Below are 20,485 nucleotides of genomic sequence, written 5' to 3' on the forward strand. Positions count from 1 at the left end.
TAGGCTATACTATCTAGGTTTGTGTAAGTACTACGGAGGAGGAAGAAATTTTCCTTTATGCTTCTAGGTTCTTTCTGGCTGGTCTAAGAATTAAATTGACATGAAACAGATTAACAGGAGAAAACCAAACAAAAATTTAATAACACATATACATGAGAGAAACCCAGGAAAATTGTGTAACTTGCCAAAATGGCTGAAGCCCTCATTTTAAATACCATCCTCAGCTAAATACAAAAGATGTTGGGGGAAGGGCGAGTCAAGGACTTCAAAGGGAGGAAAGCGATTCACAGGCAGGTGAAAAGGAGCAAATGTTTGGCAAACAAGTGTTTGGCCACACAGAAACAGAAGAACACAGAGGGGAGCTCAACAAAGAGGCTTTTCTAGGTTCCTCCCTGTCTACCACCTAGTTCATGTCATGCTAAGGTGATAACTTTCTTCCTGAGACAGATTTTTTTATCTGACTTCTTTTAGGCAGGTAAGGGGTGTTGCCCACAGCCGCAAAGGGCAAGGAATGACAGGTACTGACAAAGCTACTTGGTTGTTGAAGCAATCAAAGTTTATTGATAAAGGGAAATAGAACAAGGAGCAGGGATAAAGGGGAACAACAAATCGGTACTTACAACATCCACACCACAATCAGCCAGGGAAGTCCCAATAGTTTGCATGGCAGGTGGGAGTGCCAATTGTCCAGGTCTGAGGCAAAGCGTCCTTTCCACAGTGAGACTTCCCCGGCTGATGGTGGTGTGGATGTTGTAAGCACTGATTTGTTGTTCCCCTTTATCCCTGCTCCTTGTTCTATTTCCCTTTATCAATAAACTTTGATTGCTTCAACAACCAAGTAGCCTTGGCGGTACCTGTCATTCCTTGCCCTTTGCAGCTGCAGGCAACAGGGAGGAAGTAACAAGAAAAATTTGAGTCTTCTGTTTCTTAAAAATAATCCTCATGTTCAAGAGACACATTTTATATGGGGTGGCAAATTTTCTTTCCCTTCAGTACACTCCATGATGTTCGCAAAATGATGAAATCATCTAATGATGCATTTCTCAGAACATATTCCCGTCGTTAAGCAATGCATGATTATATATAAAATGGAGCAGACCCAAAGTTATCTTTATAGTAACATAACTCTCATTTACTTGCATTTCTTATTATGACAGAGAAAGAGCAATGAAATTGCCCATAATTCTGAGCACATCTGTGGAAATGTGCTATGCATGTGAACATCCTATCTTACTCATAATCCAGCAGAAAAAAAGCTTGAAAATCACTGATTTGAACCAATCCCCTCACTTTATATAGATGAGGAAACTTAGGCTCAGAGATTTTAAGTGATTTGTGCAAAGTTACACAGGAGTTCAATCAATGTAATCTCAAGCAGGGCTGGGATTAGAATGGATCCCTACACTGGTATTTTCTTAGTCTGGATTGTGGCTATCAAAAGAATAATTTTATACCTTGGTATTCAACAAAGTTCCATCCTTGGCATACTTCTCTCACTCTGCACATTCAGCTTGTACAATCTCATTTGCCTCCCGCAACTTCAAATATCATTTCTCCTTTCAATTCACAAATCTATATTTCCTGTCAAATTTCTTACTTTTGCTCCAGATCTATATGCCCAACTCCTCACTTTATATCTCCTACTGCTGTCCAAGTCTCTCAATCTTCATATGTTGAAACAATCAAACTCACATTACCCACACATTCTCCTACAGAGAGAGAGAGAGACAGAGAGAGATCTTTGTCCCAGTTTTCTTTCTCCAGGCCAGAAACCTAGGACTGTCTTTAATTTGACCTTCACCTTCCACATCTAGGTAGTAACCAATCGCTTTTGATTTTACCATTTTTCGTCTCAGGCCAGCCTCTTCCTCTCCATCCCTGAGACTACTGATTTACTTAAGACACACATTCTCTCTCTTCTGTAATACTTTAATAACCTCTTTGCCTTCAACCTGTCATCCCTCAATCTACTTTCAATACTGCTGCCAAAATGAGATTTTTAAAACAAATTTGACCACATCACCCCACTTCCTATAAATCCTTCAATGGCTTCCCATTTCCCAAGGAATAAAGTCCATATTCCTTAACATGGTATGTAAATTTCTCTATGATATAATCTTTGCTAAAAAACTACTATCTGCTTTATACTAGAATGGAATAATGAATACTTAAGTTTGCAATTAACTGTTAATTATGGATGAAAATCACCAAAAATTACTGTACATGTTTACATATCCTAATTAGTTAATGTGGATGTGTGCTGTGTGATCCTGCCAATGTCAATTTGTTCAATCATGTTTCAGGTAAGCTGGCCCATTAATCACCTCTCAATCTTGGCAAAAGTTTTACGTTATCTTTACTAGGTTGAAAAAAAAGACCCATCACATTTTCCACTGAGTGAATTCTCACGCAGCGTCACTCAATTAAGCATTGCTGGCAATGTCTAACATCTCTTTATAAGATAAAGGTTGGAAATCTGAAAAAATTAACTTTCCTAATAATTTACCTAAAAATAGCATTGGTATTTGGGTAGGCAGCCTCTAAGATAGTCCCCAACGACTCCACTCTCCTGTTATCCACCGTCTTGTGCAGTCCTTTCTCACACTGTATCATGATTGGTCTGTGGGAGCAACAGCATATGAGAGAAGTAATCGTATGTCTGCAATATTAGGTTCTAGAAAGACTGTGGCTTCCATCTTGATCGTCTCTCACTCACTCGCACACATGCCATCCACTTGTTCTGGGGGAAGCCAGCCACCATGTCTTAAGGACACTCCGACAGCCCTGTGGCAAGGCTCATGTGGCAAGGAACTGAGGCTCTCTAGTTCATGAGGAACTAAGGTGTGCCAATAACAAAGTGTGTGAGCTTGGAAGCAGATTCACCAGCCCCAGTCAAGCCTTGAGATGACTGAAGCCCCTGCCAGCAGCTTGACTGCAACCTCAAGAAAGATCCTGACCCAGAACCACCCATCTAAGCTGCTCTTGGATTCCTGATCTACAGAAACTGTGAAATAAGAAATGTTCATTGTCTTGAACTGTTAAGTTTTAAAGTGATCTGTTCAACAATAATAACTAACCAATATAGTATTTTGGGTTTTGCTTATTTTAACATCAGTGCACTCATGTATGCTTTCCTCTTGGAAACAAGGAGGCACAGAAATTCTTCCATCTCCCACGTATAGCCAGAAATCCCTCAAAGCAGTATTTCTCAAACTTGAGTTATATGCCAACTTTTAAAGGAAAAAAAACGAAACACAAAAAACAGAACCATAAATGGTATATTGGTACCTGGTATCTATGAAAGGTGAGGAAGGGCTGGGGAAATGGAAAGAAGGGAGACAGCCAAGGGAAGGGATATGACTATGGGCTCCTGGAGAATACAATAATAGCCCAAGAATGTATTTTAAAATAGGGCCCCCAATCTCTAAATGAACATGGTTCCCATGTGTGAGGTTTATAGTTCAGCACTGAAGCTTGCTCCTTATTGGCAAAGGATCATCACATGCAAGGTTTTGAGCTCTTACTACATTGGGACTTCCTCTACAAGTCATATTGACTTTATAATTTGCCCCATAATAATCAGAAGAATGTGTAACTTTGAAGCTAAAAACACACTACAGAGAATATCTGAGTAAATCAATATATTAAAAAACCCTGAACGTATCGTATCTTCTAATAATAGTTTTATTAATTTTATAAAAATGATTCATGCTCATTGTTAAAATTTAAAACTACTGAAACATTTTTGAAAAGTTGAAAGAAATCACAACACATCTAACAACTCAGAGACAATCTCTGCTAACATTTTGGTGAACAGCCTTCATACACAGATAAAGACATCTATCTCCTCATACAAACACATACATTTGTGTATTTGATTTTACATACTATATATGCTACTCTGTAATCTACCTGTCTCACTAGTTGTGACATCTTTCTAAGCAAATAAAAATCATCGTTAATAGCTGCATTGTATTCCAATGTCGCATGAAGTTACCAAAAGTTATTTGACTAATCCCTTTCAAAGATATTCATTTTTTTCTAGTTTCTTCCTATTTTACAAATATAATTTTCATCCTTATGCATACTTTTCACATTTGTGTTCTGCTGGTGAATTCTCCGGAGTAGGACTGAGTCAAAGAGTATAAAACATTTTAACATACACACAAACCTTCAGAAAGAGCGCATCAAGACAATGTTCTTTTAAAGAGCAGCTAGAGTAGAGAAGCTATCTTTCATATCTGTTTAAAAACAATATGGTTAATAATGAGAAGTTGTAAGGGCTGCATAATATTCCAACAGTAGTTAATGATCAGGGGCAAAAGATAAGTAAATGTTTTCATAAAGCAAGACACAAAATTGTTTTTACACTGCTGTCCCAAGTTTGAATGCTGGTTCTTAAAAACTACTATGGATTCCCTCATTGTCTCTTTCTCCCCTCACTTACTGGCTGGTTGCAAAAGATTCAACAACCAGTGCAGGATTCAAAGGCCTGGGGGACGGTGCCACTAGATGGATGAGCCTGGGTTTCAGAACAACCCAGTACGGGCCCCCCACCCGCCATCTACGCTGAACTGCACATAGTGAAAAGTAAACCACTGCATGAAGTCACCGAACTTTGGAGATAGGTAAAGCACAGAAAGCCTATCCTAATATAATAGGCTATCTCTGGGTAGTGGTTTATTCCGGGTTTTTATTTACTAACTTGTATCTGTATTTTCCAAATATTTTATAATGAGCTTGTGTTATTTTTACAGTCAGAAACAAACACTATCTTTCTAAAAATAGTGCTGAATACACACATGCACACAGCGTTATGTTATGACATATGGCAGCAATTTCTTTGGATCTATATAAATTTTAAATCACTAAGAACATTATGATTTCAAAAATCAATATTGCATACCATTAATTTGTTAAGAAGCTGAACTATGTGGCTAATCACTACCTGAGTGTGCCACAAAATTTCCCTTCATGCCAGTGTCAAAGGGCAGCAGAAGCCCTGAGGGAAGATGAAAATGGTGGTCAAGTGATCTGTAAATGACCAGCTACATGACCTCGGGCAAGTCCGGGAAATGTTCCATCTCCTACTACGTAAAATGAGAAAGCTGAACTAGACGACCTCCAAGGTTTACACATAGTTCTTTTCACCTAGCATTTTCTTACTTTCTTACGATGCCCCTGGTACTCCTATAGCTCTCCATCCCCCAGAAAACCCACCTGCTTGTCCTCAGAACTCAGCACCTGGCCATTTCTGGGAAGCAAAAAGCACCAGTCTGGTTAACCATGGCCCAGGTAGGGACTGAGATAACAAAAAGAAGCTGTACTGTTTATGGCTAAAGCAACAGTTGCTTGGAGAAGGACAGTCTATTTCTCCTCACCTAACTTCTAACTCCAGCTGACTAGTCATGAAACTGCTTTCTATTGCTGGGCAATGATCTACACACCCTTCTATGAAACACTCTCCTCCTGCTTTAAAATGCCAAAACGAATTTAGAAGATCACATATATGACTGTACCCCAGAGAATGGGAAGCATCTATTTAAAAATTGAAACATGACAACTTTAAAAGGAACATGTACTTTCTAAACTATGAAAGGGGATGCTGACATGAGAAATATCAAAACTTGGAGAAAGTATAAAGAATTCCAAGACTGGTAAAAGTACTGTCCAGTTATAATAATAAAAATGGACTCTACTGTACAATGCTGTCTCACTGCAGATAGTTTCCTACTTAAAAAAGTAGGAAAAGTTAATAAGCAAAGAAGGCTTCTGGGACAATCTGCAGAAGATGGCAGGCTTTGATGGAGACGGTGGCATGACAGCAGAAAAGGACAGAAAGAAAAAGAGAAGATTCAAAAAGATTTCCTAGTCTAAAAGATACAGTGGTTCTCAAAATTGGTATCAGACTAGCAGCAGCAGCATCACCTGGAAATTTGTTAGAAATGCAAATTATTGGGCCTTACTCTAGACCTAATGAATCAGAAAGTGTGCGGGTGGGGCCCAGTAATCAATCCATGGTTTAACAAGCCCACCTGGTGCTTCCAATGCATGCTCAAGTCTGAGAACCACTAGTCTAAAAGGATTCATGCTATCCCTAGTGGTAAGAGAGCAGGTCCCACTACAGGTAAGAGAGAGCTCCACAAGTGCAAATTCTCTTTAGTCAGCTAGTCTAGCTCGGCTTTAAAGCTTTTGATCCCACTTCCGTTGCTGAGCAGTTCCTTTGTGGTGGAGTTGGTTTTCATTTTAGGCTTCCTCAACAAAGCAGTATCCCTCAGAATAAAGATGGTTCTAGTAAGTCTACTCCCTGCTAGCTGTATTTCTTCAAAATATGGGATGTTGATGGAGTGAGGTTGGGGATGGAAGTGGAAAGGGAATATCAATGAAGAAGAGTGATTAGCAGCAAGGAGGTGCTGAGTGGATGGATCCACTGAAGAAAGAAAATCATATGGATGAGATAATTACCTTATGTTCCACAAGTTTAAAGATCTCGTAGTATCTAACATAACAGTAAGGAAAAAAATGTTTATTTTATATTTCAGTACGAAAAAATCTCTCCTCAATTCCATTTGCGGTTTGATGGTCTAGTCATAAATACTACTTGGCATTAAATATGCCATTTTTAGTTATTCAGCAAACAGCAAGCCAAAGCTAACAGAAACATGGTCTTCTAAATACAACTGAAAATAAAACATTGTCTCATGGTATGGTTTGGTAGTAAATGGTAAGAGAGCTATTTCTTCTCTGGTAGGAGGTTACATTTCTACGTTACATGTTCCAAAACCTGAAACATGGCTGGTTAAGCTTTTTTGGTTTAATTTAATTTATGCACTGGCTCATACTTTGAAGCCTGAATATATTTAGTATTTGCTATTACAATGCAACACAACTTCACAGTTTTCCAACCTGGGGATGACTCAAGGTCCACATTTAGCTGTAATATTTTTTTAAATATTCTCAGATGTCATTTTTAAGAAATTCATGAAAAGCAAAGAAATGCTTAAAATTCTTGATGTATATTCAGGTTAGAGAATCTAAATAGTAGGCTTAGGTATAGATAAGCAATTTGTTTATTCTTAGAGTCTCATTGTCTAAATTGACAATCTCAAAATCTCATTTCACAGAATTACCTACTAATATTTGGTTATTGAAATCTTTGGTTTTCCTTCCAGTTCAAATGAAAACAATTACAGTAAGTTTAATTGCTACTAAAACATCTCTTTACCTAATAGTTGAGTTTAAAACAATTACATTTTATTTTATTCTTGAAAAAATATATAACAAATTAGAAAATAGCATGTTAAAGAAATTATCTGGCCTATCAAAAGTAAACGTAAATTTTTAAATACAAAGAAAATTATATTTTTCTATCATTTTCTTTTGTAAATCTACGTGCATTTACTTTTTGTATTTGATGCTTTTTGCAAAATGCCCCCAAAAGATAATAGTAATATCAATTTAAAGACATAACCCATTGAAATGAACATTCCTATGTAAAACTGCCTTATAATACTGATTTTAACACAAAATTTTTAAACACAAGCACTATATCCCCCAGGCCAAGATACCTGTAACTGCCAAATATAATTTTAATTTAGATTTTTTTTAAAAAAAGAGCAATCACAAAAATAAACTCTGAGACCTGCTAACACATTACTTAAGGGCACTGTTCCCAAGTGTGTTCTAAGAAACAAGAGTTCCATGGGATATTAATAGATTTTACTAAAGAGATTGATAGATTTCCCTGGTCTATGTGACATATTTAATTTGAGATACACTAAGTTTTTTTCTTAAAGGTAAACCCAGCACTTGGCAATACTTCTCAGTCTTTGTTACGCTAGTGGGCATTATGAACCTTTAAGAGAAAGTGTGCAGAAAGTAGTTTCCCAAACATATCTGCAACTATTTTTCCTAGGAAATCTCTTAAACTTAATGATCTACAGAACACACCGTGAGAAATGCTACGCTGGGGCATGAGGTTTCTAATATGAAAATGACAATGTATTACACTTATACAGGGTTAATCTTGAGGTTAAAAAGGATCCATATTAGTTCTTCAGGTCTAATCCCTATCTATGATGTTTCAGTTCCTTTTCATTTGTGCTAAGTGGTCTTGACTAGGCCTATCTACCTTCTTACCTTAAATAGAGTATTAGTTAGAGTTCATTCTACATAGAAAGTTAGCTGCCTACAGTTATTAGGTTTAACCCATGTGCACCTCAGTATCTTTCTTCTTCATAGAGATTAAGGGGGAAGCAAGTTATGACCCCAGGAACTCAAAATAGAAATGAAAAACAAATAGTACAGTACAATGAATTTATTGTCCCTGCTATTTATTTACAAAATGCATGAAGTATTTGTACTATATATATTACAATGTTATACTATATAAATTTTATAGCACATGAGAATTTTAAAATTAAAAATTAACTTATTTTTTAAGTAACTATACATCAAGAACACTGCTCCTGCTATGAAATCCCATTCCCCAGAAATGGGATCATCTGATTATCACAAGTGATCTGCCAGGTGAATGAATCCCAAGTAAATTTCAAACTGGCACATGGCAAAATATCCCTGTACTCAGCATTTTACATGGAACACAAATTAAAGATACATTGCAGGATTTCCCTGAGAACCAAACAATTGTATGGTAACATCAATATATTCAACTTATCCTCTTTAGGCAAAATTTATTAGATAAGCAGTTTAAATAATACTTCAAATTCTGTGCTTGAATTCTGCTTACATTTATTCTGTATTAGTCTGTTGGCATCTAACACTGGATTAAGAAAGACTGCCATCTGGTAGTTATAGCAACCCTTTACTAACTTGGTCAGAAGCTGAAGACCATGAGCCTCAAAGAAATGCAAACCAGGTTTATTACTATGAATATATCAAAATCTTTTAAAAATAGCCATTCAATAGGGCTTTTCACTTAAAGAGATACACCATGTGTGTGCTTGCACACTCGTGCATTATATAACCAACCTACAAAAGTCAAATTTTAAAAGGGGTTAAAGGATGAATGATTAAATGAAATAAGCAATTAGGTCCACATTCTTTTCACCCACAAGGCTGCCAGTGTCTCTTTTATAAAGCCTAAGAACGAGAGCCAAATTAGCCCTACTTAAATTGGCCATTTAGCTCTAACTTCCCTTAATCATGTGGGTATTCTCAGGTACGCATTTTTTCCTCTCAATAAAGTTTCAGGTAAGCAATACTTCCGAAGAAGAGAAAATAACTAACAGTACAAAAACAGTAACAACATGCAGACAGCATACGAGTTTGCACAAAAGTGTTTTCAAACTCATCATGATCTTATTAAATCATGAAGGAAAGCCAGAGAAGTAGAAAGACAATGATTCTCCCAGATTCTATAATTTCCTAAGGTCATACAGGGTAATAATGGTAGAGCTGCGAAAACTGAATCCACACCACCTAGTCAGAAATTTTATTTTCTCTCTCGTATACCAGTTTCTTGCCCGAAATAATAGTATTTTACAGTTTACATAGCTTTTAGTATTATAAATATAATGTGCATGCATATGTATAAAAGGGCTCTGCAGGCTGACCTTGCCCAAATCTCCCTGCAGGCCACATCCAGTCTAGTTTCACTCCTTGAACTCTGTTCTTCCTCGTCTTTCCTTGTCTTTCCAGAGTCACCAACACTTGCTTGAGCCTAAGTGAAGGTAGCAGTGAGCAAATGCAGTATCCAGCCTTCGAGAGCACTTAATGAGTTGTGATTATTACATCTACTCTATAATTTACAGATTAGCATGCCAACACATGGACTGTTTCCCCCTTGCTCTCATTCTTAAAGCAACAATGTCAAGGACACAGCCATTAAGAGATGACCTAGGATTATATAAGACTTATCCAGCTCAACACACTTATTCTATCTCATTACTTCACTTCAACCCTCTTTGTCTATAAAAAGCCCTTTCCTTATATGGCCAGTCTCTGAAGTCCAAGATTTGACATTCCTGGCATTTAGAGAAGGAGATTCTTCCTGTATCTCTTCCTGGAGGCATCTAAAACATTCTTTGTTGATTGATTTTCAAGGTGGGAAAGATGCTCTTTCACACGAGGCTTTTAGATTACTTAACCTGCTCAACAGGCTGTCAATAAGCTTAAGTCTCTTCATTAATGTCTGGGTCACTCACTAGGTACCAGACAGGGGAGGAGGGTGGCCCAAAGTGAGGTGCACTGAAGTCATTCACCAAAACAAAGAAAAAACCCTCAAGGATCAGTCAACACCATTTGACAGGGCATCCCTTTATATACAGCACTCTGCTTTATGCTAAAGGACACAGTTAACAGAAAACACAATGAGGAGAGCATAACATAGCAGAAAGCACAATAGCTCTAGAATCAGATAGACTTGGGTTGGAATCCTGATTCTGCCATTTACTAGCTGACCTAGTGCAAAGTTATAATGTATCTGAATCTTTTTATCTTATAATATCAATCTTGCAGAACTGATATGAAGATTCGAGATTTTACATAAAGTATCTGGCACAGTATCCAGCACATGGCAGGTGCCCAATAAATAGCTATGAATTTGGGTTTTTTTAAATCCCCTGTCTTCAAGAAGCTGGTCAGGAGTTAGCAACAATTACAGGTGGTGGGCAGAGTAACTGTTTGTTTAAATACCTCATGAATTGGGAGAGTCAGAGAAGGAGGGGTAGTGGCTGCTTGAAGGCAATAGCTCCCAAAACAGCACTAACTCTTAAAACAGCACTGTAATACAAAGTGGCCCAGCCAAGTCAGCTGGAATAGCTATAGCTAAGGCATCCTGGGGCATCCCTAAACCTATGTAAGCTCCCAACAGTAAGAACACAACACAAACCCTCTTGTCTTTGTAAGAGTATTGTCCAATAAAAATATGATGTGGGCCACAAATGCTTTTAAATTCTCTAGTAGCCACATTAAAAAAAGAAACACGTGAAATTAACAAATTTTATTTAACCCAATATATCAAAATATTTCAACATGTAAAAAATATAAAAAATTGAGTTAATTTACTTTCTTTTTCTCATACTAAGTCTGAAAAATCTAGTGTATATTTTACACTTAACAGCATATCTCAATTAAGTCTAGCTACATTTAAAGTGGTAAATAGCCACCAAGCAGCCAGTGGCTACCATATTGGACAGTGGGGCTCTACAATCCTGGCACCAAGCCTGGGCCCAGTCTAAAGAATCTACCCTAATACCTTGTATTCCACTATCCTACTAGGAAGCCTAAAAGCCTTGTTATTAAAAGATCTCACTTTTGGGCGGGCCCTGTGGCCGAGTGGTTAAGTTTGCGCGCTCCACTGTGGCAGCCCAGGGTTTCAGCAGTTCAGATCTCGTGCGTAGACATGGCACCGCTCATCAAGCCATGCTGAGGCGCCATCCCACATAGCACAACCAGAAGGACCTAAAACTAAGATGTACAACTATGTACTGGGGAGCTTTGGGAGAAGAAGAAGGAAAAAAAACAAAGATTGGCAACAGATGTTAGCTCAGGTGCCAATCTTTAAAAAGAAAAAAAAAAGATCTCATTTTTAAAATGCAAACATCTCTGGAAAAGCAGTGAATTAATCAGCTAACATTTCAACAGAGATTATCTGAAACAGGTTAGGCACCTGGGAAGTCAAGAGGAAGAAAGCAAAGGAAAGTTTAAAAGGGGGTGTGGAGAAGGTAATCTTAAGAAAACCAGACATATTTTGCCTAGTTCACAGGATAGCCTAGATCCATGCCATTTAAAATAATATCACAAATCTTCTCTAGGTTGCCAAACCTTAGATTACCATAACAATAAGACATCTGTATATCAAAAGCTCACAGTCAGCTATGACAAACATATACACAAGTATATAACTAATAACAGCTGTTGGGAAATGTAAGAAATTGGAGGAGGTATGACAATCACATCAATCAACACCATTTCTTGATTGTCCATTAGTAAAGTATATTCTAATCAGGTCAGTACCTTGAAAATTCCACAAACCTGAATGAACTTTTAGTAAATAAGACCTCTGTAAGGGGTCACTAGAAAATTGTAAAAGTCTAGACAATTTTAAAAAGCTGATAAATATAGGAATCCTTCATCTCTGAGGTGTCATAATAATCCATGTATTTGGACAATTATGCCTTTAGTTATGTTGTTTATTGAAGGTCAATTATAACTGTAAACAACTTTCAATCAGGTAAGCACAGTCTGTGTCATACGGTTTGCTCTTTTGCAGTTCAAAAGTACTTTCAAAGTATGTAATGGAAAGTGCAACCAGATGCTGTTGGCAAAGAACTGGATTTTAAAATGTGACCGATTTCCATGAACATTACCACAGATGTTGCCTACACATTTGGTGAGTATAAAGCTTTGAAAAGTTGATATCTAATCTAATCATCTATTCAGAACTCTCCATGCTTTCCCACATTTCAATGATGTTTCAAATTTTCAAATAAAGTAAGTTTCTCAAAAGGCATAGCAAATCAGAAATATGTGTATGATTGAAAACTCCCTCCTCCTAAATAGATTCAGAACACACCACACAGCTAATCCTCATTCTATCTAAAATTAAGAACTGATGTTAATGCCTGAACAAGAACAACAGGTCAAATGCGTTATAATGTAAAGCTTAGTTACCAAGTGACAGTTTTTCTTCCATTTAGAATAGTTTTCCTTAGTTCCGATTACTACATGTTTACAAACATCAGTAAACTATGAACTCTGTATACTAGCCTTCTGAAGTAAATGAAAACATAATTTAAATTTCAATTGCATAACTCTTGTGATAAAACTTTAAAAAAATGTAAAATGATGCGTTTGTATCATACCTAGGAAAAGATGAAAAGTATCTTTAATAATTGAGATTTTTCTTTTAAATAATTGGGACAAATTTAGAAACACAGATACTATTTTTACTGATTAATGGAATAACTATACTGAAATAAAATGGCCAAAATTCATTTCCTACTATTTAAACGTAGAACATGAACTATATCATTACCTTCCGAACCTTTCAGATAATGGTTCTGAATTAAAATCTCAACCATAATGCTTAGGAATTAGTTTGTTCTGGACAAACACTGAATCCTAGTCAATTTTGTAAATGGGCTAAATTCATTTTAGGCATGCCTCCTTCCTCTTCCTTTCTCACAAGCAAAAATTCAGGAGTGGAGGATGTAAGTAAGCAACAATCATGTAGTCAGAACAAATTTACCAGGCACTTCATATGTACCAGATACACATGACATACTTTAAATATGTCATCTTATTTAATCTTCAAAGTAACTTAAGAGAGAGGTATTTTTATCCCAATTCTACATATAAATAAAGTAAAAAGGCTCAGAGAAGTAACGTACTCACAGCCAGTAGGATTCTTAGTCAGATCTGTCTGACGGCAAAACTTATCCTATTTGCACTACCCAGTGCTGACTCTCCTTCCATCCCAGCTCTCCTCACTTGAGCACAGCCAACTAAACCTGCCTCTAAAGTTCTCACTCAGTAACACTTGTACTTCTTCAGCAGTACTACTGTTTGGTTATCACATTATAATGGGGAAAAATGGTGAAAACTAACATGACCAAGACTGGCTTAATGTTTTTTTTTTCCTCTCTGAAGTGTTTTGTTTTCCATCCAATTATAGAAGAGTATACATAGAGATAGCAAGACTTTAGCACCCCCCCCAAATAAACTTTTAGTGGAAGAATCCTTAACACTGATGTGGGACAAAAGAGAGATGTTCTAGGGCTGTGCTGTCCAATTTGTTAGTCACTAGCTACATGTGACTACTGAGTACTTGAAGTGGCTAGTCTGAATTGAGATGTGCTATAGTATAAAATACACACAGGATTTCAAAGACTTGGTGTATAAAAAAGAGGAAAATATTTCATTAATTTTTTATAGTGATGACATGTGGAAAAGTAATATTTTAAATATATTGAGTAAAATAAAATATATTATTAACACTAATTTCACAAATATGTCTTTTTTAACGTGGCTACTAGAAAATTTAAAGTTACATATGTATTTTGGGGGAGGGGACAGCAGTATTCTATAGCCTTCCTATGAGACTTCAAATCAAACTATGCAGGTAGTTTGTACAAAAGCCATTCCTGAACAGAAGGCCCAAACTCTTATGACTGGACCTCTTAAAAGAAAATGTAGTGGGCTACCAAAAGAAAAACACCTCGGGAAACCCATATAAATAAGTATTTTGATCAGAAATGCAAGTAAATGTCAATTCTTGCAGTAAAAAGCCAAACAAATGTAGCCTTCTCTTCCATACCACCCTCCCAAATCTTACAAGGACAGTTTTCATTTTTCCAACTTTTGGTTTCATATACTTTCATGAACATATTTATCTTTATTGCTTAAGAATTGTGCTAGATTGGGCCTTCATTCCAAATATTGACTCTAAGTACAGTAGACTAAAGAAGATATAGGAGTCAAAGTGCATCAACTTTAGGACCCACCTAGAAGTTACTGAATCCAATAAATCCCTGAAACCCATTTGTATTTTTTTTATTGAGGTAATGCTAGTTTATAACACTGGTTTATAACATTATATAAATTCCAGGTATACATCATTATATCTTGACTTCTGTATACATAACCAAGTCTAGTTTCCAACCGTCCCTGTAAAAATGCCCCCCCTTTACCCCTTTTGCCCTCCCCACTCCCCTCCTTCCCTCTTGGTAACCACCAATCTGTTCTCTGTAGCTATGAGTTTATCTTCCACATGAATGAAATCATACAGTATTTGTCTTTCTTTGTCTGACTTATTTTACTTAGCATAATACCCTCAAGGTCCAACCATGTTGTCGCAAATGGCAAGGTTTCATCTTTTTTATGGCTGAGTAGTATTCCATTGTGTCTACGTGTGTGTACATATGTATACACACAACTATATGTATACATGTGTATATATATGTATATGTGTGCACGTATACGTATATGTATATATATGTGTATATGTATATACGTGTACACACACACACACCTTTATCCATTCATCAGTCAATGGGCATTTAGGTTGTTTCCGAATCTTAGCTATTGTGAACAATGCTGCAGTGAGCATAGGGGTACTTAATATCTTTCAAATTAGTGTTTTCATGTTCTTTGGATAAATATCCAGAAGTGGAACAGCTAGATCACATGGGAGTTCTATTTTTAATTTTTTGAGGAATCTCCATACCGTTTTTCATAGTGGCAGCACCAATTTACATTCCCACCAGCAGTGTATGAGGGTTCCCTTTACTCCACGTCCTCTCCAACATTTGTTGTCTCTTGTCTTTTTCCTAACAGCCATTCTGACCTGCGTGAGGTGGTATCTCATTGTGGTTTTGATTTGCATTTCTATAAATAGTGATGTTAAACATCATATGTGCCTGTTGGCCACATGTATATTTTCTTTGGAAAAATGTCTATTCAGATTCTCATTTTTTAATTGGGTTGTTTGCTTTTTTGCTGTTAAGTTGTATGAGTTCTTTATACATTTTGGATATTAACCACTGATTGGATATATGATTTGCAAATATTGCTTCCCGATCAGTAGGTTGTGCTTTTGTTTTGTTGATGATTTCCCTTGCTATACAGAAGCTTTTTAGTTTGATGTGGTCCCATTTGTTTACTTTTTCTTTTGTTTCCCTTGCCTGAGAAGACATATCCAAAAAGATACTGCTAAGACTGATATCAAAGAACATACTGCCTATGTTTTCCTCGAGGAGTTTTATGGTTTGGGGTCTTACATTGAAGTCTTTAATCTATTTTGAGTTAATTTTTGTGTATGGTGTGAAATAATTGTCTACTTTCACTCTTTTGCATGTGGCTGTCCAGTTTTCCCAACACCATTTATTGAAGAGACTTTCCTTTCTCCATCTTATGTTCTTGGCTCCTTCATTGAAAATTAGCTGTCCATAAATGTGTAGGTTTATTTCTGGGTTCTCAATTCTGTTCCACTGGTCTGTGTGTCTTTTTCTGCCAGTACCAGGCTGTTTTGATTACTATAGATTACTTTGAAATCAGGGAGTGTTCAGCTTTGTTCTTTTTTTCTCAGGAATTCTTTGGCTAATCAGGGTCTTTCGTTGTTCCATATAAATGTTAGGATTCTTGGTTCTATTTCCATGAAAAATGTCATTGGGATTTTGATAGGGACTGCACTCAATCTGTAGATTGCTTTAGGTAATACGGACATTTTAACTATGTTAATTCTTCCAGTCCATGAGCACAGAATATCTTTCCATTTCTTTATGTGTCCTTCAATTTCTTTCAACAATGTCTTATAGTTTTCAGTGTACAGATCTTTCATCTCCTTGGTTAAATTTATTCCTAGGTATTTTATTCTTTTTCTTGTGATTGTAAATGGGATTGTATTCTTGATTTCTGCTTCTGCTAGTTCATTGTTAGTGTATAGAAATGCAAGTGATTTTTTGTACATTGATTTTGTACCCTGCAACTTTACTGTATTTGTTTATTACTTCTAGTAGTTTTTTGGTGGATTCTTTAGGGGTTTCTATATATAAAATCATGTCATCCACAAACAGTGACAGTTTTAGTTCTTCCTTTCCAATTTAGATAACTTTTATTTCTTTTTCTTGCCTAACTGCTCTCACTAGGATTTCTAGTACTATGTTGAACAAGAGTGGTGAGAGTGGGCATATCCTTGTCTTATTCCTGTTCTTAGAGGGATAGCTTTCAGTTTTTCATCGTTGAGTATGATGTCAACCGTGGGTTTGTGATATACGGCCTTCATTCTGTTGAGTTACTTTCCTTCTATACCTATTTTATTGAGAGTTTTTATCATAACCCATTTGTATTCTTAATCATTTGGTCCTCTCAAAGTAGAGGATCCAAGGAATTTCAGGTAACTAAAGTTTCCATTTAATCAACACTTTATTCTCTATACAATGAAATCTCAGGAAAAAGCAACAACAGAAGCTTTAAAAAAATCAATAATTAATTTAAAAGACATATTACCTGGTTTACAGAAAAACTGACCTACAAGGTTTTAAATACAAATATTGTTACCAAGAAACATAGCTAGTTTCCAAGCAGTTTAAGTCAACTTAATAAAGCACTGAATTCAAAGTTCTCCAGTAAATACCTTGACCTTGCACCTATTCCTGTTAAAAACGATTTAAAAACAGATTGAAAGACAACTTCTTTACTCGTACTAAAATCAAAAGCAATCATATTATTTAGACCCCAACCATAATAATAAATCTTTTCAGTTCCTCAGAAGGATGTATTATTGGAAGCCATACATTGAAAAGACCAGGCTATCTTGAAAATTGCCTTCTAAAATCGTTGTCATGAAACAAAAATCCATAGCAAAATACGAAAAAAATAAAAACAAATCTGACAGATTCCATTCAAAGTCCTTGATATGATGCAACATAAATAAATTGTACTCTTCATGGCTAAAAATCTTTTTGATAAATGAGTTTAATCACAAAATTGGATTAAAACACTAACATTCTAATATGACAGATTTCTTCCTTCACTGAACCTTATGTAATGGCCCACTTAGTTGAAAATAATGAAAAAATTGAGGACGTAAGTCCTATAATCTATTTTACTCAAATAAATGACCTAAAACTTTTCCTTTTCACTGCAGGATGGACCTGTTTCTCATTTAAACACATTCTTTTCCAAAAGAAAAAAAAAGTCAAGGCAGCCAAATACATCTAGTTTGAATTTTCAATATAATGTTCCTAAACATGTCAGAAACATTTACCATGTACACGACTTGCTTCAGTGGTGAGTATGCTAAAACTGGAACAATACACAGAAGACAGCATAGCTTTTTGTCAAGATAACAAGAAAGTTCGTAACACATTCCAGATTTTCCCTCAAAACTTTCCCTATTCAACGAAAGATTAAAAAAACAAAAACAAAGACAGGTAACAACTATTTCTTGAGGAGCAGCTTCAAATCCCTAAGAGATTGAAGTCTCTCATCTTGTCTAAACCCTGCTGTAGGGAAGGTCAAGTGGAATTCTGGTGAACTCTCTCACCCTAGAATTGTATGAATGGGTTAAGTTGACTGATAATGTGATAAAGTAGAAAAGGCACTGGACGAAGAGTCAGGAACCATAATTGTGAATCCAGATGTTACCTTGAACATGTCACCTCACTCAACCATAATAGGTCTTTCATGCATAAAATGAGGTGGCGGTTTCCAAAACTATGAGTCTAAATTTCATCCCCGCCTTTACTCCCATTTGACTCTGCAAACTTTAACAGAGAATTCCCATTTCCACTCATATAATAGAAAGCCTAAATGATTCACACAAGGGCAGAATTTTAGCATCCAAAGAGACTTGCAAACCTGAGGAGCTCCCACTTCTTTTACTGGGGAAATTTCCTTTTTATTGGGTCATGGAGGCAGAGGTCAGCTAGTACCACTTTGCTAATTCCCACTTCTCCCATAATTATCAAACTCCCTCTCTGACCCACTAACATAGAATTTGCACAGCTGTGAGGTGTGGTCCCTTCCAATTATAATGAGGCTATGGTTCTTCACTTTAAAATGGGAGTCGAAGGCTACAGGTTCTGTGCCCCTTATCTCAACTCTAGGGGCTTGTATGTCAGTCATAGCCTTTACTGCATAAAATACAGACCCGTATAGAGAGTTTCAAATTACAATCTTAAGTATAGGAATAATAGATTTTGTATCACCTGAAACCTTGATTTTAAAACAATTTTTGTGATCTAAGAATATAGGGAGGGGGGATGGGAAGTTACTGTTTAATAGGTATAGAGTTCCAGTGTTACAAGATGAAGGAGTCTAGAAATGGATGGTGGTGATGGTTACACAATATTATGAACACATTTAATACCATTAAACTGCACACTTAAAAACAGCTAAGACTGTAAATTTTGCTATACATATTTTACCACAATAAAAAATATTGGAAGACAGCCAACACCCATGACTCCAAAATGGCATCAGTTGTACCAGTGGAAGAGAAGAAATTCATGAATGTGAAAATAGAGGAGCTGCCAAGATCAATACTGATGTGGGATTTCATCCCAAAAGGCATCACTGGAGTGTTTCAAAGAGGTTCCTACCGGTATTACAACAAATATGTCAACAAGAAAGGGAGCCTCACTGGGGTATCTATGGTGCTGGCAGTTTATGTGCTTTTCAACTACATATTGCCTTTCTTACAAGGAACTCAAACATGAGCAGCTATGCAAGAATCATTGAAGAGGGCCTGGTGTAAAGGGTGCACTGTGCCTTCCTGATCATGACCTTCTTTGCTCTGCATTCCTCCCTGAGGAACTGGATCACTGCTGAATGCTTTCATATCCTAATAGAGAACTAATGCCCAATAAAAGAGGACTGATACAAAAATAAAAGACTGGAGGGGCCAGCCCGGTGGCGCAGCAGTTGAGTGCACACGTTCCGCTTCGGAGGCCTGGGGTTCCCCGGTTCGGATCCTGGGCGCGGACATGGCACTGCTTGGCAAGCCATGCTGTGGTAGGCGTCCCACATATAAAGCAGAGGAAGATGGGCATGGATGTTAGCTCAGGGCCAGTCTTCCTCAGAAAAAAGTGCAGGATTGGCAGATATTAGCTCCGGACTAACCTTCCTCGGAAAAAAAAAAAACAGACTGGAAATTTTTTTAAAAGGACTCTCCCCCCCAAAAGAAGAATATACTAGTATTATTTATAGTGTCTGCATAGGAATGACATTCTATTAAATAACATCCAAAAGAAGAAAAGAAATCAAGTCTAGTAACAGTAAATTTAGAGTCAGGTAATCAATCCCAAGGCTTAGGAGAAAATCTTATGTCCTGCTGGGTGGCCAAAGACAGAGTCAACAAAATAATGCCAAGTACTAACAATTAAAAATTTTAGAAGAGGTCCAGTTTCAGCTGGCCTAATGAGGTAGATGCACAAAGATGGTAAAGGCTGACCATTCCTGACCCATCTTTGCCCTCCCTACTAGAGGATGTTTTTCTGTGGGAGCACTTCTCAACTGGAATTTGCTTTGTCAGCATGTATCATTTCATAAAAGTTATTTGTCATTGCCTAGGGTAAAATACTAGTGAAAGATGATTACAATTACCATCTCCCACTTTCCATACCTCTGTGTTAAGTGGAGGGGAAGTTAGGAAAGCACACTCTTTAATAAAAAGAGACAATGGATCTGGAAACCACACCTAGGAGAAGAACAGGCCTGGCTATTTCCACAGGTTGTTCTGAGCCTAAAGCTATATTTCTTATGCAGCGATTCACCCACCAGGTATAGGCAGACGAGGTCTTGATTCAGGAATTTAAAAACAAACAATGAAAAATATCTCTGGAATAACATACAAGAAAGTAGGAGACCTGAGTGGTTTGGGGACGGAATGACTACTTTTCGCTATATACCCTTTTGTGCTTTTTGGATTTTGTTCCATGTCTTTATATTTCTTATTCAAAAATTAATTTCAAATATTTAAAAATGAAATTGATTTTATAAAAACATGACTCAAATAGTA

At 36.7% G+C, this 20,485-nt stretch overlaps 1 protein-coding gene and 1 pseudogene across 24 annotated transcripts in view; one reads left to right on the top strand and one right to left on the bottom strand.

Moving 5' to 3' along the window:
* ADD3 (adducin 3) overlaps positions 1–20,485 on the bottom strand; it is a 139,347-nt gene that overhangs the window by 101,662 nt on the left and 17,200 nt on the right. The gene's annotated exons all lie outside the window — the stretch shown is intronic.
* On the top strand, positions 18,791–19,348 carry LOC139040083 (ATP synthase subunit f, mitochondrial pseudogene; annotated as a pseudogene).

Source organism: Equus asinus, chromosome 2 (genome assembly GCF_041296235.1).
Source record: "Equus asinus isolate D_3611 breed Donkey chromosome 2, EquAss-T2T_v2, whole genome shotgun sequence".
NCBI lineage: Eukaryota > Metazoa > Chordata > Mammalia > Perissodactyla > Equidae > Equus > Equus asinus.